Source organism: Taeniopygia guttata, chromosome 9 (genome assembly GCF_048771995.1).
Source record: "Taeniopygia guttata chromosome 9, bTaeGut7.mat, whole genome shotgun sequence".
NCBI classification, from domain to species: Eukaryota; Metazoa; Chordata; class Aves; order Passeriformes; family Estrildidae; genus Taeniopygia; species Taeniopygia guttata.
Genome location: NC_133034.1, coordinates 18,837,470 through 18,863,578, shown reverse-complemented (window position 1 = coordinate 18,863,578; position 26,109 = coordinate 18,837,470). Strand labels below are relative to the sequence as shown.

Sequence of the window (26,109 nt, the reverse complement as noted above, 5' to 3'; positions counted from 1 at the left end):
TATATATTATTATTTCTCTTCAGGAAATCATATGAGAAGTAATTTCTTTGCCTTTTACTCCTTTCCATGCCTCCTAATGTGCTCCATGATACAGGTAAACCTTGGCAGATAGGATATCTTTAATAACATTTATTTAATTACTTCTGGCTGTAACAAAAAGTTCTGAGGAAAATGTTGAGCTTTATTTTTCTAACAGCCCAAATACAAAACATAGCTGAGCTGCCACACGGACAGAGTGAGGAATTAGATATATCTGACCAACAATTAGCTTCTTTCACATGCATGGGCAAAACTGAAATCATGACTTGTGGATTTTTTTTTTTCTTTTTTTTTTTTCTGGTCCAGTGAAGACTTGCTAGAGGAAGACGTGTTATAGCACATTTAGAGTTTGAAAATGACATTGGATTGCTGGCAAAATCTGCAGTTACTGGCTTCTTTGAGTCTGTGTTCATGTCTTTTCACTTTCTAATACACGCCTTTTTGCACAAGAATATATATTTTACCTAATCAGTATATCTGTAACCATGCACAAAGATGAAAAATGTGGTTTATGCTACCCGAAGAGTATCCTGATACAGCTCTAGTTGTATCTAGAAATTGATTAAATACTGCTATGCTGAGCATAGAGCAATCACATAAATGGATAACTTTCATGCCCCACTGTAAAGGGAATTTTCTAAGTCTAAATTAATAAGAATGAAATTGTCCTTCAGAAGAAATTCATGCATCTTTGATGGTAAATAAAAGAAATACTGTTTTCCTGCAGCGAGCATGTCATAACCACTGACATACGAAACAAAACTGAGTTGACTCTTAGAATTACAGGCTTTGAAAATGTAGCTCCAAAAATTAATATACTTCTACAATATTTTTTTTTAATCTCTGTAGGCTTATATATTTGTATATTGAAGTTCCTTGAAAGGATATTTGGGACTGCTGCAATGAGCTGGACATCGAGCAAAGTATTTGTGACTATTCTAAATTTGTCCATGGTTGGGAACTCTGCAAGGTCATCTTGTCAAAACATCATTTTAAACTCTGAAATAAAGAGAAGAGAAACAAACATTCTGGTTTAAAACACATTTCCAGTGTTGTCAGATAATTACCAAAAAGAAAGTGCCTATACTGGAAATATCAGTAACTGTAATGTGTGAGATTTGTTAAAACACACAAACTCGCTCTCCACTGACTGTCACTAATATTTATTCGTCCGGTGACTGTTAATCACACCAAGTTTACAGTCCCGTGTAGCACCTGTCACAGGTGTTGATCATTAATCAGCTATTACAGCAGTTTATTCTGCTGCTGACAACTTGCAATTTTCTACTGATTCAGCTAGTTTGTCAGGTGGGAATTATGGCATAGCACATGTGACAAAACACATCACACATTTCTCTCTCTCTCTCTCCTCTCTCTCTCTCCCCCCTTCTTTTTTTTCCCTTTTTTTTTTTTTTTTTTTAATTTTCAGGCTTCTCTCTCTTCCTCTCTCTCCCCCTTTTTAGACAAACAATATCTGGGAACTCAGAAGTAATAAGGCGGAATGTATAATTAATTACCCAGCTTGCTCTAATTAGGGATGAATAAGTTGTGTCCCTCTCATCATCACAAATGTGGTGATGGGTAATACCAGTTTATGCTGTATTAACTGCAAATATGCAATCCTTCTGAGAGCACTTTTGTTGATGAATTTGATGAATGTGACAATAATTAGCAGAGACAGATGAGAGCTAAATTACTACTGACAATGTAATGCTATCCCGCTCGAGGGTCTGAGAACGTGGCAGGCTAACATGGCAGGGACCAGGGCCTCGTTTCTAATTAATAGTCGTCTTTTTTTTTTTTTGTCTTTTTTTTTTTCCTTCTCTTTTTTTGCCAGTGGGGAAAAAAAAAAAAAAAGGAGGAACGGTAATTGTTTTCGTCAAAGGCTGCAGGGAGTTATCAGGGTAATAAAGTTAATTAGCAGAACAAACATCCTTTCACTGCCTTACCAGATTGAGGAAAAGAGGGTAATTCAAACTGCAGAAAGATATGACTAGATGAGATGATAAGGAGAAAAATTTTACACAGGAGGCTAACAGAGAAGAATCAATTTTTTTCTTCATTTCTTTTGGCTTCGTCCAAGGAAAGGAATTATACATTCTCTTCTTTCAGCTCATGAAGTTGCTTATGTAGAAAACTTTATTGTTATGCTTTCTGCAATGGGTGGGAAATGAAGTTAAGAAATATCATATTACATTGTTCCATTTCTTCAGGAGCTTCCAAATAGCAATTGTTTTGTTACATTATGTGCAATTTCCTTTTTATTAAAGTGACTTTTCCTAATATCCACAGCACTATATTGATCCCGTAATGTTCTTCAAAAAGAAAACTGTTTTTACTTCATCTCCAGGTCTTCAATGGAGCCATTGAGTGTGGCCATTGTATGAGGTTCTGAAGTAGCTAGCTTAGAGTTTGAATTAGTTGATGGATTTCTTTGAGCAGCATTTCTTTTGCCATCCTCTAGTGTAAGTATGAAAAGAAAGTCCTTGTTCCTGCCAGCGTTAATGCATGTGACCAGCTTTATGCATGAGTAGTCCTATTACATTTGCCTCCATTCACTTACTCGTACACATAGGCAGGGCCAAGGTCCAAAAGGAGAGAGCCTTTCAAAAGTAGTAACATTGAGGGTTTTAGGTTACTTAGGGTGGCAGTTCTTATTCTCATATATTTTCTGTGGTGTTACCATCTCTCTTGCAAGATTTTTGGCCTACCTCCATGATAAGGCTGACACTCTACTGTACTCTGTTTTCACATCCTATCTGTACACATGGTCTTGCAAAAGTCCAGAAAGTTTTGTCAACCCAGAAGGATCTGTCAAAGTAAAAATGTTTTCACATGATGGGGTATTGGGAAAAATACTGGAGATACCAAATCAGGGTGTGTCAGCTGTTTTGAGACGTCTGACCACATTATAGGCTTTACCATCCAGGATGAATGTAAGGTCAGTCAAGGTAGTCTCCTGTCCAAGGAGACAAAAGCAATCTGCCTTGCATTTACTGCAAAAGAAAAAGGAAAGGGTGACTGAAGCCCAGCAATATCCTGTCAGTTTACACCCCGGGTGACCCACAGTGTTCTGTGTCCTTGGTTAAAGCCACTGCCTTGTCCTCTGGAGCCACTGAGACATCGCCTCTGGCTGTCTCCTCCTGGCTCAGGTGGGTGGTCCATGGAGGGGCTCTGGGCTGCAGGAAGCTGCTTGGCTCTTCCTTCCAAAGAGGAGATTCTGCTGTTTCAAACCACACAGCTTTGAAACAGGACCCCAGAATGAGGGCTGGCCCAGGGCTGGCCCAGGGTGCCCATGTTCTGGTGCACATGATGGCCACAGTTTCTGCAATGCAATGGGAGCTCTGTATTTCCACGGCTGAGCAGCCTCTTCCTTCGACAAAGCTGAATGACCCAGAGATTAGGGAAACTCCTGGTGAAATTTAGTTGAGTATTACTATGTGGCTGCACCTAAATTCCTTAGGCTGAACTTTGAAAATAATGTTCCATGAAATTTTCTTATAACTGAAGACTCAACTTGTACAATCAGTTCCTGTCTCTCCTATGCCACTTCTGTCCCTCAGGATGACCTGAACCAGCTCTTCCTCAATCATTACAGCCCTTGGCCTTCTACCTCTCTGTGCTCTTTTCTCTCCAATTTTAACTTCCTTTTTTAATTCTGGCAGCTCTCTGGCAGTAACCTGTGCTATGTCAACAGTATTGGCAAATGCAGTTATTGTCATCAGAAGAGCAAATCAGTTCCATTTGCAATCATATTGGTAACACTTCCTATATTTGTTAAAAGAACTTCTAAAGAGGGGATAAAATACAGAAGAGATATTTGATGATGTTTTTTCATGGTTTGTTAAGCATGTGTTGTGCACTGCAAAGGGCTGCATATTTAAGTAGCTGCAGGACTGGAATACTGGGACTCTGTCAGAGTGGATGAGGCAGCCAGTATGGAGCTGCTCAGGATCAGATGCTTTTTCACAGTCCTGTTCTTCATTTACAGCCTGGGCAGACAGAATTCCCCATCAGGAGATAAATGCAACAAGCTGTGAGCAAAGTATAACCAAACTGTTAACAAAGAACTCTGCCTTAATCTCCTTAAATAATTCCTCACTGTAAACATAATTAATTTATTTATATAAAGCTCTAGACTTATGTATTCCATATGTTTGCTTTCTGTCTTCAAATCCCAAATGGTCAGTGGAGAAAAATCTAGAACCCCAGTGGCCAGAGTATTTTATCGTGCCACAGCTTAAGGCTGACATTTACATTATCTAAGCAATTTTAAATGTTCTGTTTGCAGAAGACTTTCTGCTTCTGTCAGGGAGTTCTGTTACTACAGGATCAATGCTAAATGCATTATTGATAATAAATACTCAAATATTTATTGACTAAAATACTGTAGTGAGCAGTATGTTCATTTTTAGCTTCTTCCTCAGCAGAGCTTCCTAGACACGTCAGCACTTAACCTGAAGTCTCACCTGGCTGTGCAAATCCACTTTTGAGGTCATCCAGCTGTTGTGCCCATTTTTGAAACCCTCCACAGCTTTGTCCTGTACCACCCTGAAACCTTCTGTCCATGTGCTGAGCCCTGTGTGACTGGGCCCTGCCCTTTTTACCTGCTGTTGCCTAATCAAACCCAGCCCAGTTATCAGCTTCTCCTATGCAGAGCACAGCTTCCCCTCCCCAGTCTCTACATGCAATACTATTTTCCTGACACCATGTGAAAAGTCCCTTCCTCCACTGCACTGGTGCTTCTTCCTTCGAAGATTAGAGAAAACAGAAGGAATATGGGTTTAATGTAACATGATTATCCAAATAGTCAGCCACCACCTCAGCCACTCAGTGTATACCATCCCTTTCTTTTCAATATTCCCACATCTTTCCATTATAATGACCTGGAGAAAGGAACCGTGTGCTTTTCTTATTGAAAAGTGCCCAGAGAGCGCCGCTGTGTGAGCCAGCAGGTCAGAAATAACTGAGAGAATATTTTAGCTCAGTAGAATTTTTCATTTGAGAGTGGGAAAATGCCCTGTTATTTCATTCCTGTTTTTCTTTTCTGGCTCCTACACTTGACACTAACTGATTTTCTGCATGAAAAGGGATAAAAGAAACCATCCTGTCTAAATCAGCTTGGTATTATGGAGTTCAGTGGTTACTATATCTATACCTTTTTCACCTGGCTCATGAAGGGAGTATCTTACATATTTATTGATCAGGGTGCTTTGTAGCTATGGATGAACTGAGCTTTCACTTTTAAAATTAGGCGTATATTTAAAATATGAGGAACTTGTAAGTGCCTCAAAATTTAATAATCCATTATTTTTTAATAGAGTCTTTAATTAAAAAAGAGGCCTTAGAAATTAGCTAAATCTACTTTAATTATGAACCTTACCTTTATTAGTGGTTTTGGAGGTATATTTACCACCACTAAAATTCTGTTTGGTGGATTTTTGACTGCTTACTCCAGTGAACTGAGTTCGTCCACAGAGTGTAGAGGATTGCTGTGAATCTTAACTCAGATGAACATAAGATTGTAGTCAAACAAACCTGAAGGACTCAAATATATTTTTAGTGATAACATTATATAAATGTTCTTTTTTTCAATTGAGGTTTTGCAGTGCTGTCTAATGAAATTGTGATGCTGCCTAAAATCGTTTAAAATTGCATGCAAACAAATGTTTGTACACAAGGTGGTGATGTTAGCAACCAGCTTCTTTTTATTGACAGCCCACAATAAATAACAACATATTGTTCAGGCTCTGAGCTATCTTCAGCTAACTTTGGATACTTGTACAAGGACAGATCTGATATATCAGCAAAGAAACTGTGAATTGGTCTCAAGGTAACAATGAAAAAAATAAATGTGGAGCTTAAAATGTCTTTGTATCTTACAGGGTTTCTCATTTTCTTATGACATAATTGCTCCATGAGAAGCATATAAAGCTTCAAATATAATGATGGTAAAAGCAACATGTATCAGAAAAGGTAGCTAGTGCAACCTTTTATTAAAGACATCTTTCATATTTTAAATATTTCTCATTCTACAACTAACTGATTTAAAAATAGCAGCAGTTAAGGCTGTCTGGGAAGAAAGGAAAGTCTCTTTTTAAACAGACATAGGACAAGGATAGAGCTAAAACCAAGGAAAGGGGTAATAAATAATGACAACAGATGTTTGTAAACCTTTTGCTCCTGTGTTCACTGTTTCCATGTGTTTTCTTGTCTTGATGTGCTGTCAGCCTCCTCTCACCTGGGACTGGTGATATCTTATCAAAGCCTAAGCAGTTCCTCTTCACAACAGGCAGATAATAGTGCCTTTCAATTTATCATACGAGAAGTCTAAAAGAAGCCTGGGAACGATTGGTCAGGTGACAGCTTGATGGACATTTTGACAGCCCTTAAAGCATCATGGGAAATGGTTGTCACCTGATTTTTCAGAGCAACTGGGGAGATAACCTTCAGCATGACAGGAAAAACAAAATTCTGCATATTTGTCTAGGGTTTGCTAACCGCCGTGATGCTCACTTAAGTGATAATGGGGATGAATTTAGATTATTTGAAATGGAGTTATCTGAGCTGGGATCTGTTTAGCCTGTAAATGTTTTTGACATCTTTAGCTGCTTTTCAACACTTTTACTGAATATAATTCTTCAAACAGAGGTAATGTAAGGAGTGCAGGTGGATTGTTTGGTTTGTACTTGGTCGGACTCTCTGCTGAACACATGTATTGTCTCCTAAATGAAATTGGAAGAACGGATCTAAAATTTTTTATTCTTGCTTTGTACCTTGCTGTCCTGACTACCCAAAAATTATTCCTTGCTCACTATGAAATACACTCTATTATTGTGAACCAGGTAGATGTTTGCACCTGGAATCGCCCTCATAATGGCCACTTCTGTGGGCTTTGGCTGAGATTCACAAACAGGCCAAATATTGACCTGATAAACACCATATCCTACTCTTAGGTCAAGACTAAGAATTCTGAAAATGCTAGCATTGCTCCATCCCCATTTTACTGCTGTGGGTAAATTCAAGATGCAGTCTTCTTGGTAGTGTAGTTCTGGTACTTCTCAGAAACACTGAAAACAAAAAAGAAATCTTAAAACATAAGATCACAGCTGTAGGTTTTGAAAGAGAAACTGGGTGGCAAAAATGGTTAAGCATTTGTTCTTTAGCTCCAAAACCTGGATATGTGTTGCCTGTGTGATGCATTAAATCCATGGAGAGATCTCACCTCCAAGAGGAGCAGAGGAGGTTGGTGTGAGGGGTGGAGGAATCCCTGCAATTGAACTGATCAGTGCAATCAGGAGGACATGCACTGGAAACCATTCCTATCCTTAGTTTGAAACTTTGCAGCCAATTTGAGCAAGCCATGAAGGTTTCTCAGCTTTTTCTATTTCTGATTCTTCCTTTATCAGTCTATCCTAGATGCCATCCCATCCTCTCACTCCTGTATCAGTGACGTCCACACCACCTTCAACCAATCTTGTGTTTGCAATCTTGTGTTTTCCTGATATTGATATCTCTTGGTTTTGAGGTTCTGAGCTCTTCTTGCTCTTTTTGTTCCCTGTTTTTATCTCCATTTTTTCTTTTGCATGTTCAATGAAAAACACAACTCCTGACTGCAGAACCCTGTTCTATTAAATTTTTAGCTAACATCATATCCTGCCTTCTTTCCACTTCAGAGTCCCTCTTTTGAAACATGCTTCAATGCTTTCTGTAATGAAGTTAGTAAACCACGTATTTCTTTTATGAGAAGTTGTAGTGGCAATACTGTTATTCCCTCTTCCCTGCTAAGGGACAAACTGTATAGACACATAGTTATGATCACTGGCTGTACAGAATAACACCTAAATTAAGTAAATATGAGGGCTCTTTTTTCAGCGTTAAATTGACATTCTCTCCTTCTTGTCTTTCCAGAGACAAATGGAAAGACATTTCCAAATATCAAATTTTAATGTATCATTAAAAGTTTTAACAAGCTGCAGGCAGTGTCAGAGTTCTGCTGTCAGAAATTTCAACATTTCATTGCGAGCATATTTAGTATTTATGACATTATATAGAATATATTCTTATTTATTTTATCATTAAAACAATGTTGCCCAGATAATTTTGCATATTTTCCATCTTATTATCATCATTATCATTATTCATCGTATCAGTATTATAACTATTACTATATCAGTAATATTTATGTATTCCATGATCTGAAGTCTGTTGACTTGTGGGATTGCAGTTTAAAAATAATAATAATTTGGAATGTGACTGTGTGCAAGCATGCACTATATGTGTCCACACACGTGCCCCTCTAGACTGACTGAATATCAGCAGAGCAAGGTGCAAGTTAATTGCAGGCTGGTTGTGCCTCTGGATGTCCACAGCTCTCAAGGACACAGTGGCTTTGGGCAGGCCATGGCAGATGGTGTGTTTGGATGTGGGTTTTTCCAGATGAAGGTAGAGAAATCTCTCTTTAGGCTTTCACAGCTTGCCATGTAAATACTATTGTTCTGGTCAGCTCTGATTTATATCCAAGGCTATGGAAAGATAAAAAAGGGCCCTTACCCTTCTGTCACAAACTCCTCTTTGTTGAAGTTTCTTTTGTCAAGTAGCTCATACTCTGACTCATCTTTTTCAATACTGTGCTTAGTTTCAGAACTCAGTATTGTTTCACTCAAAATATACTTTAATTGCAAACTTAGTATTTCCTGAGTAAAATTTGCAAGTTTACTATGTGTTTTAGCTTTAGTATTGTAATAGATTTTATATCATTTTCGCACAGCCATACTGAAAGAATCATCTATGTTGAGCTTTTCTACATTGTTTTTTTAAATAATGGTAAAATTTCCTACTGTAAATGAGTTTAACAAAATATTTCTGAGTGTATCCACTGCTTCTACTGAATGCAAGTTGCAAGTGAAGGTTTTTCTCCCTGTATTTTTGCAAGCAAACAATGTGGTTGTCAGAGAACCTAATCAGTATTTGAGCTGACAAACAACCAAACAAAAAAGGTATTTAGCAGGGCCTCTGATTTCCCTAATGACAGAATATACCCATCAAGGAAACTCAGTAGCAGCTGCTCCATTGTGTTAAAGATTTGAAGATGTCTTCGTTTTGAAAAAGTTTGGAGGGTTTTCTTTACTTTCACCAGAGAATATGTAAAGAGGCATTTTTATTTCTTTTTGGTGTGGGAAGATAGAAATCAGCTGATTAACCAACTTAATACTGCTTTCTGTGGCTGTGTAGTGAGTTCTCCAGTTTCAAGACTAAATCTTGTGTGTCAGTTGTGATCAGATAATTGCTGATAACAAATACAACTCGCTCACTGGGCTCTCACATAACATCCATCTGGAAAAACACCAACATGCACCACATGGAAAAGAGGAGGATCTTCATCTGCTTGTGGATGACTGTTTATTCCTTATACTGTTCACTCACATCCTCTTTGAATATTAATTATTTTGTTCTGTTTTTCTAATTTAACTTCATGGCATCCACTGACATAGTGTGATGAAGCTTCCAGAGAATTCAAATGAAATAAGTACAGTATTTGCATGGTTGGGTGAACATTTAGATCTGTTTATCCCTAGAGGTGGAGGAAAATTGATCTTGCGCTAAACAAGATAGATATTGATAAGAACACTGATATTGAGTCCTGCTGAAATCAATGTTTTCTCATAACTGATTACAGAATTCTTGGAGTAACATCAAAAGGAATTCAGGAATAAAAGTGCAAAGGCTTGAGTCATCTGGGTAAAGAGAAAGAGTGAATTGTAAAATCAGAGTGAATGACTTAAACAAGAGAGGGAATCCAGGATAAGACAAATGCAGTCAATAAAATTGCAACAGGGGAAGCAGGAGTGATAAGGAGAATGAAGTAACAGACAAAAGTGGCTTCAGTGAAGAACAGCTCTGTTGGAAGCAATAAGAATAAAAATCTCAGGCAAAATCTGGTCATTTGACTGGGACAGAAGAGCATTCCTGTCTGTCACAGCCTTCATCCTAGGATTTTATACAGTATTCTAATTGTCTTGGTTTTACTGATTCCATGTATTATGGAGACATGGACAGAGCCTTGAGAGGTCCTTTTATGCCTATTTCAAATTGGCAGAAGTATCTCATATCCAGGAGAATTGGAGTCTTCAGAGAAATCTGGGGGGATGATGCCTGCAATGGCAGCAGCACTTTAATCAGAAAGTGAAAGACAACAGGGTTTCTGTGTTGCATCACTGACTCACAAGGTACAGTTTTCAGATTGTGAAATTTGCAATTCATTGGCAGAATTAGATATCTTACATTCAACTGGTGATGGCGGCTTGCTGTGCTCTGAATTTCTCTGGAATGAAAGGGTGGATTCTTAGTGATAATCTGTGCAGCCAGGATGTCTGCAGCATTGGTGGCACTTATGAATATTTGGAGGGGAACCGGGAGTGCTGTTCACCAAACAAGGTACTTGACCACTTAGTCATAAGTGCTGACGATTCCTTATGACACTTTTACCCGTCAAGAAGAATGTAAGTAGGATTCATGCATCTGGATGTGCAGCATTTAAAATATTTCTCACTTTGTGAGTGTTCTGGGCTTTAGAGAGAAGAAAAGAAGCAGCATTTGTTTGCTGGCATAGGATGCATCTTCACAAGAGGAGCTTTGTGAGTGTACGTGTCTACCTGTTCTTTTTTGAAGTACTTCACTACTGCTTTTCAGCGTTTGGTGTTTTGCTGGTGACCTGCAGGCACTTAGCTCCTCGATGAAGCATTGTCTACCACAGACAGCTCAAAGGACTCAAATTCATAGTTTCAGTAAGAGTTCAGCTATGAAACAATAAGGCTCAGGCACAGACATGTCAAAGCAGGTGGCTTCCTCACCATTTCGCTCTTCCTGAATTCTTATTGTTGCTCTCAATGCCCCTGCTTCTCTCTCTTCTTCTGGCATATATTCCAAGAAGGCAATCTGTACATGTGTATGTATTTATTACATAGGTATACAAGTCCCCTAGAGAGTTATTTTTAAAAACATTAGTATTTACAATAGGAATCCTGAGGATTAGATTGAGTTCACAAATCTGCTTGAGTGATAGAAAATTCAGAGTGATCACAATGAGGTCATCATTTTCCCAAAGTAGTGTCTACATTGTCAAGACTTGTTTGTTTACGTTTGTTTACATATTGTTTGTTTACATCTTTATTTCATAAAGTTAAGGCCAACATTTAAATAACTCTCCAGGTCCACCCACATCTGCTTTTTCAAATCTGAGCAAAATGGTTGAAGTAACACGTTTGGGAAGTTTTACAGCTTTTGCTTTATCGACATCAACAAGAAAGTGTGAGTTCATTTATGAACTCATTGTTGTACCCTGAAGTGGATACAAAATCTATTTCAACTTGTTTCTAGAATGCTGAATCTAAATTAATTTGTCTTAATTGAGACACTTTTTTGCATTTGATATTTGAAGATAGGATTAATTCACAGCCATCTGTTATCTTATCTTGCCTTGGTTAATGATAGGCCCAGCAGTTTGGGGAAATGAAATGAACAGGCACAGGGGTCACTGTCATTATCTGGATCATTTCATGTGATGCAAATTAAATCAGGTACATCACAGTAGCTAAAATTGCATGTAGTTCATTTAGTGAAGGCTCTCACATTGATCAGTTTTGATTTTAGCTCAAAAATCTCATATTTCTGTCTTCAAGGCACTCTGGCACAAGTCACGTGCAGAGGGTAGACAGGAGGTGTGGTAGCTACTTCTTTTTTTCCCTTTTTGATTCTTTAGACCATTTTTGCACACCTAGGGTTTGGTAGGAAAAGAAGCATATGGATCGTGGATGTTCTGAAGGGAAGCACCATTCCCCAGCTACACAAATATTATTATGAGCTGCTATTGTGCAACCTGCTCACATTTATAACTGGAATTGATATCCAGGAAGGTGATTTAATTTTGAAGAAGGAGCAGGAGTGCTCGAAACACAGCAACATAGGGATGACACTAAGGATGTTAAATATATTGAGTTCAGAAACTGATAATTACAATGCAAATTTCACTTGTGAACTTGCAAACACTCCAGTTATCCTGAGCTGTTTATTTTCCATTTATTGTCATCTTTAGAGGCATTTCTCACTTGTTTGGCCTCTAATGTATAGATTTTCTTACAAAAAAAATAACATAAGATTTTGGCTTTCAGCACCTTGGTGATGAAAACGAATCTAAGAACCAGCACAAAGCACTGCCAGAGCTGATAAATACACTTCAACAGTGATGAAAATTGGGCTCTGACATAATTCTGGCACAGGCAGAAACTTTCAAACAATGTTGCTGTTATTATTTTATCCTGAGGAGAAGCTTTTACTATAAGACTAAATCACTTATCTGACATTTAATTAAAACTTTAGTGCTTTTCAGGTTAAAACCTTCTCTACTTAGCAGAAATGGGGACTGAGAAGTGACTTGATCAGTGCCCTGCAGTGAATGTTCAGCTGTTCTTGGACTTGTATGCAGGAATCCTGCTTTCCAATCTCATCTGGTTCATCTCTTCCATCTCAGACCAACTGCAGCTATAGCAGTTCCACCAGCATTATCCCTGATTTGCACCTGTGTTGTCCAGGATCAGCTCTACATGTGGATGTTTCATTAGTGTGTTCACATTTTATTGCCTTTCTCTGCAAATGGCCTGTGCATGTGTTTTAATGTTTTCTTTTCTTGACTAAATAGTTTAAGGCTACACCAAATTTATTAATAATAATATTATTATTATTTTGCTAATGCACTGTCTTGTGTATTTGGTAGAAAGCAGTTTCCCATCTGTGGCTGAATGATAGAAGCTAAAGCTGATATGGATTTTCTATTTTCCATCACTCCATATCATTTGTAAACTCTTTAGTTCTGTAAAAGATCTGCTTTAAATAAATACATGTATCCTGACTAATCCTCTTTGAATAAGTGGAAAGCATTTAATCCCATGATTCTGTAAATCCAGGGTAGCTGTCAAATTGTGTGTTCATTTTTCTGCATTATCTAAATCGGTTTGTATCAGATCTTTCATTGACAACAACAGTTTGTTATTTGGATTAAACACCTCTCGTGCTCTATAACCTTTCATTTAAGAGTCATTTGCATCCCTTTTTTTGGCTGTTACTTCAATCATCTGTATTTTAACAGTTCTTTAGGAATATTTGCTGCTAAATATTCACACTGCTTTTAAAACTGCCTTTTTTTTCCCAAATTCCTAACCCTTCTTCAAGATCTGAAATTCAAACTATTTTTGTTTGTGTCACCAAGGGGCTGAATTCATTTATCAGTTTTCAATTTAAGAAAATAAAAATAGATGACTAGTGAACTTCGTTTCAAAATTTTTAAAAGTGGTTCATTAATTGAACAGCAGCTGGAGGGAAAAACTAATCAGCTCATTTCAACTGCACTAGCTCATTATCATTTTGTCTGATGAAATCTTTGGTGGCTGGTTTCATGGGAAATGGGTCCTTCATACAGTCGCCCCTGAACTGTCTGGAAAAAGGTCACTTGTCCCCATACAGTAATTAAAACTCATGTCAGGAAATGCACTTCCATTTTTTAATTGCTAGGGGATAGAAGCCCTCTTGTGGTTTTTTTGACATGAAGGAAATGTTTGGGCTCTTCCTGTTCCTCAGAAGAATTTCAATGGCCTGTGCTGACGGGTAGTGATTTCTGAAAACAGAGTAAATATGACACAAAAATTCATGTCCAAGTAGCTGCAACATTTCTTTCCACTGGTAAATCTCTTACCAGTGCCCACAGGGATATAAAGAATTGCATCTCTATTTTTGTATGCACTATCCTGAGTTGGGCATGACTTTAATTTGGGAATGACAGAAGTTTTGGAGATGGTGCATAGAATTTAGGGGTCTATGTTACCTCTTGAACTTTTTAGTGTTAACACCATTGCTGTAGGACAGACCTTCTTTCTAAATATATTTCTTATAAATTAATGTAGATTCATAAATGTAAAGAAAATATGGAGAGCCAAGACTGCCAGATTCTCTTCTCTATTCTTGTTCGACCTGGGGCAAACTTTTGCCTCATTTTGAGATGGTTAAAATTAAATTTTCCTCTGAAATAAAAGCATTTTTGGAAAATGATTTCAAACAGCTGCATGAAATTTATGAGATAAATGTATAACTCTAATAGCCATAATTTAAATACTGAATTTGTAATGATTTAGCAGTGATGAACATTGCAGTAGAGTAATAGAATTATAACTTTTAGAAATTAATTTAAGCTTTTTTAATAATAAAATATCCAAGCATACTTTTAAATGTTTCTACTAAATGAAGAAAAATCTTATTATTCAACTGTAGCTTTTGCCACCTAATAACAGTATAATTACAAACAAAAAAGTTCTTTTTTTCATTATCTTGTATACGAAATAAGTTTGTAAAATAAGATCTAAGTGAGTGATTGGTTTCATTTAAGTCATGGATAACTGATAGAAATTCAAAACCCCCAACACACTGTTTCGACATGCTACTTACCAAGTACTCATTTTTGTGAGTTAAATTCATTGTGCATCTGCTGCAAAGTAATTGAGGAAAGACTTCATATGAATTTTGTAATTAAAAATTGCGAGCACTGACAGTACTGAACACCAAATATTTTGTTTGCACTTCCACACTGAGACACACTTTCAATAAGGAAACCAAGACTAGCTATAAAACTAAATTCTAGTAAAGTTTATTTAACTCCAGTTAGGATTTGAAAATAATTTTCTACATTTTTTCACAATAAATGCTCAATTTCTTCCAAAAGAAAATCTGTCTTTAGACTAAAAGCATTGCTTCCAAGTGAATAACTTTCTTCAGGAAAATTTAAGTAAAGGCAATTCCTTTCTAACTTCACTTTTACACTGTGTAGTGGGGTGTGGTGGAATATCTGGGTATCTGCTTACATCACCATACTGTTTACTTGTCTTCTGTACATGAAAGTTGGTGGTAAAGCCAGCACAAACATGGGAAAATCCCTTATGGTTCTCAAAAATTGTAGTTTAAATTTATAACAAAATGAAATTTTCACAGTAACTTTTATTTTTGTCTAGTCCAATGGGTTGTATTTTCTAGTTTCTCTCTGCCACCATGAGGGCATAAATTAATTTTCCCTGGACAAGTTGCTACCTTAACCTCACCAAAGAGCTGAAAAGTTGCCAGGATTTGGCGTCCTTCATAAACACATGCTAAAATCTGAGCTGCATCAGCAGCATGGTTAAATCCAAAATCTCCGGTGAAGGTTTTCGGCCTGGTTTCCATCTGGATTCTCAGTGCTTGAGAGGAAAATAAAGACTCTTAACTCTTCTGTTGGAAGCATCTCACAGGAAGAATGAGATGGTTTATCCTGTGCAAACAGTCCCCATTAACTCAGCCAAAGCCGGGCAGTACACACTGTTTGCACTGGAGATACCATCTCCTGTTGGTAAATATAAACTGAACAGCACTCATGGAACACAGCATTTGGGAGCTATTGAGGTCTCTGTGTACACACAGATCTGTTTGCCTGATATAATGTGGGGTTTAGCCTCTTGTGCTGCTTAGCCAGACTTACCAGGTTAGAGAGGCATTTTCACAGACATTTGGTAATGAATGATCTGCTACGGTTTTGAAGATATGTGATCTTCTCCTACAAACAAACTATGAGATGTGTGTGTTCACCACAGGAAGAAAATTGTAATTTAAGTGTGTGAAGATAAACTAGAACTCAGGGGTGTTGCACAATAAATCTTTACCTTTATAGTAAATAAATTGTCATGTGTACTGTAAGTTTAAGTAATTTGATGCCATTCATGAACAGTTTCATTGTTGCCCTTCCTTGCAGTGAACTACCTTTTCCACCTTCCTCCTTAAAACTCTAATTTGTCTCTGCCCCTCTGTTGCAGATCTGGAGCTATGTCTGGTTTACTTTAATTGTGCAGCTTTGTGCTTTGAGCTTTTCCTAATAATTGTACTCCATACTAATGCTGTTGATATGAAAAGCAAGATTGAAAAGAGTATATAGTAGTATATAAGTAAACAAGAGTTTTTCAGTGACTTTCTTGGTATAGTATGTCAGGGAGTTTAGTGTGAATTTAGTTCTCCCCTAGTAATTACCGTAATGGTGGATAATTCCTGGCTGGGAAAGCCACATTAGAATCGGTTTCATACATTGATACAAGCAAATTTTATGGGTATGATTACTAAATAGTGAAAAGATCATATTTCAAAACCTTCAAGAAAGTCTCCTATCCAATGCCACTGTTTCTGCAACTAAAAGCCATTGGAATTGTTGTAATGTGCCTAACCTAGTTAATTTTTTTTATTGCAAATTCAGTGAAAATTAGAAGGTGTATTCAAATAATGTGCTTTTCCCGATGTACTGCATTAGTTAAATATAACTTTTTCAGAATTGCAGAATGTATTTAGTACAGGCATTATGTATTTTCTATTATTGCCTTGGAAGCCCTTAGTAACAAATTGGTATTGGTCACACGAAGAGTAAAGTGGCTTAAAGTGTTCTGCTTATTCAGTAAATATGGATGAATTCAGTAAAGATTTCTGAAAATACTGTAAACTTCTTTGAAGTTTTTATTTTTGCTACCCATGGTTTAAAACACTTATTCTCTCTTAAATGCATGCTAAATTTCCAGAGTAAGGTGTCTGTAATGGCTATTCATAAAGAATGCAGCTTCTTCTACATCAAATGCCAACACGAATCACTCCACCAATGGACACCTCTTTATTTCAAACAAGGGAGGTGTTCATCTAAATGCTGCTGAGGTCACGTGAAGGGAAGCATCTGATGAAATTATATAAGTGTGCCCAAAATCTGTGTTCTCATGGAATTTCAGAGCAGGCTAAAGACTAACTTTTGTTAAAATTTGTGCAATATTCTAGTTTTGCTTTCACATGGCTGTGCTTTTCAGTAAGATGTTTTCAGCACTGCATTCACCCAAAGCATCAGAGCAGTTGGTGTGATGGGTGCTCCCAGCTTCAGCTCTGTGTTGTTGGCACCCATTCCTGGGGACAGGCCCTGAATGTGGCTCTGCAGCACAGACCCAGGTGTGGCTTTTCTCAGCGCCACCACAGGCCCATGGTGCCATGGAATGTCACTACAGGACATGCGAAAGCACGACGCGAGCCGCTGCTATTGCAAAGGTGAAAAAGAGGAAGTTTATTTTCTGACTCCAGCATTTATATTTTTCCAAAGGTGACAGTGGATTGGAGGGTGAATGTGCCACCTCTCCAATGACATTGGACAAACTACTAGTACATCAAATTTCTCCACCTCTATGGAGGAATGCAAAACAATAGATAGTTTACAGAAAGTTGTGTGAGAAAGTTCTCTACAAGAATGTAAACTCAGAAGGCTTTAGAAAATCTTAAGAATCAGGGCAACAATGGAACACCTGCACTCTGGATCTGTGGGGTTGAAATGACAGTGGCAAACGTGGAGCAGTGACTCTGCAGTCTGGCAGCTCGATGAGCAGCTCCACTGAATAGAACCACCTGGGAGGAAATGGCAGTTTTGTCCTGGGGAAGATGTTTGGAAAGATCTCTGGCATCAAGTTGCATCCCTGTTTTTCACTAATCCATTTGCTGTGCTGGGGATTTGTGCTAATGATGCCTTCTTCCCCTGTTCCTAAGCTAATGGCAGTGAGCAGCCCCAGATCCTGCCCGGCCATGTGGATTTGTGTCAATTAAATTCAGCATGGGACTCCCCAGGTCTGGGCTGGATTCCCAAGGAAAACCTGTGATATAAATAATTTCATGGGTGCAAAAGACACAATCCCAACTACCACACATGCCTGGTTAAGTAGTTAACTGTCAGTTTTAAGACTGTTTATGTTTATGTGCCCAATGCTCTCCAAATTTAAGTGTTGCTTTAATTTTTATCAGCAGCCTTTGGTGGCCAAATCCACCCCACACAACCATCAAATGCATGTTTTGCATTGGCAAATTGGCATTTTTGTGAAATTCTTCCATTGGTGATAGACAGGAAAGATACGCTCCATATATCAGCTCCCAGCAACTTCACCAAGCACTGAGTTGAATTAATGTCTCTCACTCTTGTCAGTTTGGCTTCCTACAACAAATCAGAAACTGTGCTTTTTAATTGGAAATTTCTACATCCAGTCCTTAGCTTTTGTACAAATAAAATTTTGTCAAAGCAGAGGAAGAATGTAAATTTCTATATTTTAAATGAAAATTCAGTGGCTATTATTGTCATGACAGGTGAATGCCCTACACTCTCTCCAAAAAGCTAAAAGTTAAACAAGTTGAAAGTAAAAAGAAAAAAATATATATAATTTATAATTGTTATCCTGGGGAGGGGAGGAAAAACAGCAAGATTTAGAATTAAAGAAAACATTCAATCTTTATCAGGTATCATAATCATGAAAACTTGATATTTTATGGAGAAAAATCCTCATGTTGTTAAGTTTAATAGGGAATTAAATTTTGCTTGATATTTATGTGGGGTTTTTTCCTTCCGATATACTTTTTCATTGTTTTATTTTAAATTACATTAAAAGAATCTGAGCTTCTACATTGAAATAAAATTCATCATTAATAATCTAAATAAATATTTTGTTTTCAATTCTGAGAATTACAGTCTCATCATCCCCTTTAATGAATTAGAACCCTTTGAGGATGGAGCTTGTCATTAACACACATCATCAGCTGATGCATTTTAATAATACATAGAGTTGGAAAAGAGAGGAAGTGTGAGCTACTGAAGCTTGCAAAACCAATCCCCTAAAGCTTTCATGTTTTATTTGAGCATATGTTTTGGAAGTGGTAGTGTTGACACTGGTGGCACTAATCTCCTCTTTATCTTGTTTTGATTAAAAGGATATTTGAATATTATTTTTGGCAAACTTTTATCTAGCCTCAAAGGGGTTCCCTTGTAGCAGCTACAGAGAAATGGCTATAATAAACACATTCTATGATACACTTACATCACACATTATAGCCACTGCTGGTGTACTCCAAGAATGCAAATACTCCTGAAAAAAACCAAATGAGCTTGCTTTCAGTGCCAAGCATGTGAAAATGTCAAATTATGCTCTGTCTTCTTAGTTTGTTTTGCATACCAAGCTTGAATTGCTTCAGCTGTATGAAGGAAACTGTGCATTAGATTATTCAATAATTTAGTAATAGATGTGGTTAGGAGACAAAAGGTTGCAGCAGTTTTGCGACAGATATTTTTATCTTTCATAAAAGCGCACATCCCCTTTTCTTGACATCTCCTTTACCACCTATCAGACAACTGGGTTAACATCCAATTGGGATGTTATTTATTTGCACTTTACATGGTATTAACTGTATAAAACTTAATTTTCAAAATACACAACACAAATATTTTTTATCATTTTGCTTTACAGAAAGTGCAGTTGTGTAGAACTGTCCCATGGGTTGTAAGCACAGTGCAGAGCCTCACATTCTCAGTCACTGCAGGACAACTTACAGAGAAATGGTTCATAGTTTCGATAAAATGTCACAGACCCCTGTGTTCTGCTGTGGTTTTGAGTCCAATGAAAAGAGCAAGGAGTGCACAAGACATCACCTTGTCTGTGTATTTGTGACTCCTGAGGTGCTGGATCAAACCCCAGGTCTCCATTTCAACATTCAGCAGGATTAACATATTACTTCTCTTCTTCATCCTTGTGGATGTGTTTGTAAATAATATTAAGTGGTTTAAGGGCTTGCTTTTCACAGACCTCATTCTGCTTATTTGGTTTTAAATAGGGATTAAAATGTCTAATTTTGTGTTTTAAATTGCATATACACTTTTAATTTAAAGAAATGGAATTCATAGTTGGTCAGTAAAACTAGCACTTTTCTGCACAATTAATTTCAAATAAGCCATTTTAACTATCCAGAGAAGAAATACATCCCCACCTAAAGCATTCAGTATGAATTTGTTAATATTGGGTCTCATTGCTCAAGGAAAGAGTAGAATATGTAATATTCTACACATAATATTACATATTCTACTCTATATTCTATAGAATATGTAATATTCTGCATCTATTTGGTATAATATGGTGGAATTATTGGTTGCAATTTATTTTATTTTCCATCCTATCACCATTATACTTCTGTGATTTTTCAAATAGTTTGTATGGCATCAGAATTACTTATTTTTTTTATTTCTTCTTCCAAAGCTGCAAATTACTCTCCTGCTAGTCATTCACAGATGGGACCTTCTTTCTGTTCTTTAATCTCACAGAGAGTGATTCTGTGATTCCATTAGCTGACACTTCTCTGCATTTGGCACTTCCACAAGACCCTTCTTTTTTGAGAAATTCAAAGTTTGTGTGATCTTGTTCTGGGTTTTGTTCTTTTTGGACAGTTCTGTCTTGGCAATGAGTGCCGCTTGTGTTCAGGTATTCAGGTCACCTGCGTTGCTGAACTTCTCTGTGTGTACACAATGGTCGTGCAGCTTCTCTTTGAAGAGTTTGAGAGTTTTGAGAACTTTGAGAGTTGCCTCCAACTCTCCAGCTTTTGGCCTTGCTGTTCTGTGTCCTGGATTAATACCACTGGCAGAATATTCAGTTGTTCTGGTTCCCTACATTGTTGTGTTTTGTTTGTTATGTTGCTGTAGTTGTGCTCCTCCTCAACATGCATCACATGAGCTTGTTCTGGAGTCTCAGAGATTAGAGGAAAATGGTCAGGTTTTCTGCTTCTATACATTTCTGTTCCTCCTCCTTTGGTACATTAGAGAACTCCTGTTCCCCATTAGAAAGCACATTCTGAGACTCTGAACATGTTGTTCTGCTCCTGGTTGTTCAGGGGTTTTTTAACAGATTGTTCTGAAGAACAAACCCACCAAGTGTTCAGGTCGGCTTTGGTGTTTAGGTTGTTGCTGCTCAGTTGGTTTTTCATGGTCTGCTTTGTAAGGAGCCGTATCAGTGCTCACTACCTTCTGCTGCTTCTAGTGGGTTTTTTATAATAATATCACTCAAAACCAAAGAACTTAGGGTTGCTGGTCCCAAAGACTATTGTTCTCCTATGAGGGGGAAGTGGCACATTCCAAACTGATGTTCAGAAGGAATTCTGAATGTCTGGTGGATGCAAATACTTTTGTCCACTCCTCTAATCCAGGTCTCAACATCTTAACTAGCAATGCCTTGGAATTACGCACTGAGCTCGAGTCCTCTCGCTGTCTAAGCAGTCCTTGATTTCATCAAGTGTGTGGCAGAGACCATGTCAGTCTTTAAGAACCTGTATTATGTCATGAGACCTGATATGGACTACCGTGTTAAATGTCAACAGTGATGCCTGCCCTGAAAGCAGCAAACCCAGTAGCTGGTGAAATCTCCAGGCAAGCTGCAGTCCTGAAGACATTCCACCTCTTCTGTATTGGCTTTGTCATTGGTAGCTCCTCACTCCACGTGCTGCCTCTGCTCAGACTCTCAAACACAGCACACAGAAGGAGCAGAATAAACACACTTGGTCTGATGGAGATGGTGACACAGTGAAGAGAGTTTAAGGATATGTTAATTTTCAAGTACTTTACTATGATTAAAAATTAGTTCACATTAAAATAAGTGCTCTGACTACTGTCTGAATTTCATAGGGCTTTGTAGGAGATTATATTGAGAGACTGTCCACTAGTCTCTATCATATTGGTTGAGTTGATGCCTATAAAGCATTCAAAAATCATATTGATGAGTGTCAGGAAAAGGGTTTATTTAGATAGAATCTCTTATAATAGCATTCGTAACAAAATCCATAATATTTGCAGAGTAATGCCTTGGTTTCTCAAAGCTCCTTCACAGAAAGCTCAGTTGTTGGGTAGTTATCTTTTTGACATGAAAGGGTCTGCTGATGTCCCTCCAGGAGAAGTCATTTTACAACTTACTTATCTACTCCACAAAGATGGAGTTAAAATATTTGCTATTCCTGTACCGTTTCTCTTCACAAGTAATGGCTATCTTGGAAATGACCAGATCCTTGAATTGTCTAAATGAATCCCAACCTAAACTTTGGCCTAATTAAGCTTTTTCTTCTTTTTTTTTTTTTTTTCCCTTTTAGTTGATATACACAAATTAGGTGTTTTATAGAACACGTATTTGGTTTAGATCAATTATAAAACCCAGTGAAGCAACCTGGAAGAAAACAGAAGTGATAGATGGTTTTCTGGCTTCTATTCAAAACTCTTGTTATGTTTAGTGGAGTACTTACTATGAATGCTTGGCAACAAAAAGGCAGAGATCCTATATTATACAAATACTTAAAAGCCTGTGCCCAGAGACAAGAGAATGAAAAAAGAGGTGGTTTTATACACGTAGTCCCTGCTGTCTCCTTCACCTCTCCTGGGAAGTAGTTATGACATAATAGGATTTGAAGGTTACTCTTCAAATTTCCTTTCACCTTCGAGTGAGTAACCCATGTCAGGCATCGCAGAAAAGCTGTGCTCTTGACATCTGGTGATGCAAAAATGGTTTGAAATTAGTCTTTCTATTAGAAAGAATTGGAAATCGGACTTGCAAAAGTAAAAACTTAATTCTCTTCTGCTTTTTCTTGTTTAAATTGTCAAGCCATCGTGCAGGTTAATAAAAAGCTGAGTTTAAATACATTTGTATAGCAGCACATAATAGCCTTCAAGGCCTCTACTTTAAAGTTTGCTTGGGTGAAAATCAGTTGTATCCTTCCTTCCTTGCATCATTGAGTTGTTTTCCTGCTGGGAAGCAAGAATATTATATTGTTTCAAAAATATTAACATTTAATCTCATAGGTTAAATTGCTCAATTAATATTACAAGTAAATATTTGGGGGAAGGGGTTGTCCTATAATTGCTTATCAGAGCCTTTTTCAGTCTTTGAAAAGATAATTGGGCTGGGAAATATGACTGCTTGAAATATTTAAGAACAAATGTATATGTAGACAAAGGTGTTTCCTAGAAAGGAGTTATTACTTTGACAAAATGTATTTTAAGACAGTTGTAGCTGATTTTTGGTACCGTTCTTTCCAGCACAAATTTGTATTATAATTGCAGTTAATTGTTTAAAGTGCAATTTTAAATTAACTAAAGATGAACCTGATGTATTTCCTTTCTATTCTCTGTTGTCCCTTTTCAAATCCTATTTTTGTACATTAATAGCAGCTATCCTTCTTTCATCTAGTTAGCACAGCAGTACACTAACTCTGTAATTTACTGATTTTAATACCAGCTATTTCTCCCTGGATATGGGTACATGGGCATAGAATTCTTTGAAAAAGTAACAATAATGAAAGAAATGAACAATATGAATTTTACATCAAGAATTTCCTTGCTAGTCCTGTAATAGTGGTAAACCAACTGCAATACATTATCTTCTGTAATTTCTTATACCTTTCTTTCCCTCACAAAAAAGGGTCCTTTACACTCAGAAGTCTTTTCAGTAACAGGTAATTGCAGACCATGGTTAGTCTTCTTTTGGTTGAGCTTTGGTCTTTTGTTGGAGTGTGGGAATTTCAGATCAAATCTCTCCTGATTCTTGTTTGCCCCTCTCTTTTGGAAACCAGTACAGGGTAACTATCCAGAACTAACCTTGCTGATAGACTCGGTGGGGATAAAAGAACTGGAAAGAATGTTTGAGAAGCATATAATCGACTCTCTATGTCATATTTAGATCTGGAGTGAATCCTCCATCATGGCCACTCCTCTCAGGAATGATCCATCCAAGGTGGCATAATATAAATTCCAGCAGAACTCCTTTCCTGAACAAATTAGTGAAGGGGACTTGAAGACTACCCTGTCCTGATGTTTGCTGATAACTAAAACACAGGAAAGCCTATAGCTAAAAGCAGTGATAGTGCTGGCCTGAAGTGTGAAAAACTCATAGAGATTATCAGCCTTCAGAAAGTAATAGAAGCTTTTAAAGGCTGCAACTTGAGCTGGACAGGATCTGTGAGCAGTTGTATCTTTTATTACAAAGTAAACAGATTACAAAATCCTTTGGCCACCCCAAAGCATTTCTCCTTTAGTGTTTATTTAAATAATGAGCTATAATGAGTCTATTTTCGTTTCCATTTTAGAGTGCTCTCCAAGAAGGAACAAAAACCAATAAATAATTCTCAGTGGTATATTTAATGCTCTGAAAACTGCCCTTAATTGTACGGCAATCAAAAGTTTTCACTATATTTCCATGCAGGAGCTAAAAATTCTGAAAAAATTAAGAGGGGCGTTTGTTTTTATATAGAATTGCATCTATCTTCCATCTCAACATCACTAAAACCAGCGATGGGAATGGAACCAAATTCTTACCAATACATCTGAACTATTGCAGAGATCCAAGGACAAATTTATTTTATTTTGTAGTGGCAAATCCTTTCCCCTCCTAATTTTGTGGGAGTGTTTTTTCTCCCTATAAGGAATAAATTTCACATTCTGGAAATAAGTTAGTCATTCTGAAGTTCAGAATTCATGAAGCTGTTCCAGCAGAGAATGGATACAGAATTGCAGCAAAATCTCAAGGTCACTGGGAATATTCTTTGGGGTATTCTTATGTGGCTTATCTGTGCTCACATGCCTAATTTTTTTTTCAGTGCAAAGAATAGCCACTTGCAGAGAATGGAAGCCTTAGCCCGGCCCTGTGCCATCCCTTATTCAAGTTCTTTTATACTCCTCTTTTTAAAGAAGCTGTCAAGTTCTTTTCTGAAGCTGACAGGAAAGGCCAAATCTGCAGTACAGGAAGAGAGGCAAAAAAGAAACTTTTTGTGTTGATGTTTTACTAAGTGAGCTAAGGAGAATTTTAGAATCATGTAATTTACTCTGGAGGCATTTACTGTACATAGCTATAGTGATGGTAATTTCTTTCATTGTGGAAGTGAAAAGATAACCATCAATCAGTTGTCAATTGGTCAATTGCAGAAGTGATGAAAAGAAACTGGTAGGAACAATCACTTCTGTGGCTACCTAGACTATTTGGGGGTTTAAGGAAAATACGGGAACTGGAGTCTGAGGAAAAGGAGTGAGGTTGAAACATAAAAATAGTCGGTGCAGGGGTAAATGGATCTCCTAGAACTATTTTCTTTTCTGCACAGTGTAAGTGCTGCAAAGACAAAGTGGAGTTTACATTGAGGGATCTCTGAATTGAGCTTGGTGAAAACTGGAGATGTGATGTGCTGCAAGTACAGGGACTGTTTAAATGGAGGTTTGAAAATGGAAGAATTTTTTGTAAAAAATTAGCAGGCAGCTGAATTATTTCAGATATTCTTATATGCTCAGTAGGAACTGCATTTATAATGTAATGTGTGAAGGAAAATACGATTTGTGTGGTTACAGAGTAAGAGAGGCATTATTATATATAAGTTGCAAAGTGTAAGAAATACTATGAGGCCAGGTATAGGGCTGTTTTTATGTATATAACATGGAAGTTGTTTTTAAAATGAGCCTCATGACACTGGCTCATTTCACTGGCATGAACGCTGTGCATTTAACAGTTATTTAAGCAGTGTGAAAGGCAAGTGTTTCATTATGTATGCATATTGCAGGGGGGGGTAAGCTTAGGACAGAAGTAGGAAAAAGATTAAATTCATTTATTTATGAAAAGAGTTCAAACATTATCAATACGGGGTGGTTTATGCTGTGGTGTTTTGTTTCGGATTTTCTTCCCCCCTTCTGTGGTAGGTAATAAAAAGGTTTACAGGCCCTCCAGAAGGATGAGATATCATCAGTTTGTAATCCAGCCCATGGTTTCCTAGATACCGTATTGTCTATTCTGTTCCGCTATGTGAAAAATGTTGAATATCAACAATGGGTTTCAGTGCTGTATTGTTGAGTTTTGTATGAACTAATCTAGCTTCTCTAAAAAAAAAAAAAAAAAAAAAAAAACCTACAGCTTTGGACAAAAGTCTATAGCCAGTGCATTCGTAACTCCCCATGCACAAGAGCTGACTGTGGCTCTGGGAAGACATTTTACTCATTTGATTTCTTTTTTCTTGTAGTCTTCTTGTCCAGTTCTCAGGTGTTTACCACCTATCAGAATTTCACCTGTATGGGTCCTGTGCTTGAGAAAGTCCCAGGACCTGTCAGCTGCATAGGCCTCATAAAAGACAGCTCTGTTCAGGGTCTGAAAGGTAAGATTCTGCCGAAGT

General features: G+C 37.4%; 1 protein-coding gene across 9 annotated transcripts in view; it reads left to right on the top strand.

The window, feature by feature from the left end:
• Window positions 1-26,109, top strand: part of LOC115496429 (uncharacterized) — a 266,317-nt gene that overhangs the window by 151,994 nt on the left and 88,214 nt on the right. The window contains exon 1 of one of the 9 annotated variants that reach the window (XR_012057468.1): window positions 25,856-26,091. The exons of the other annotated variants lie outside the window; for them this stretch is intronic. The gene's annotated coding sequence lies outside the window, so the exon portion shown is untranslated. Of the gene's footprint in view, window positions 1-25,855; window positions 26,092-26,109 lie in introns of those variants that run through there. 9 annotated transcript variants of the gene reach the window in all.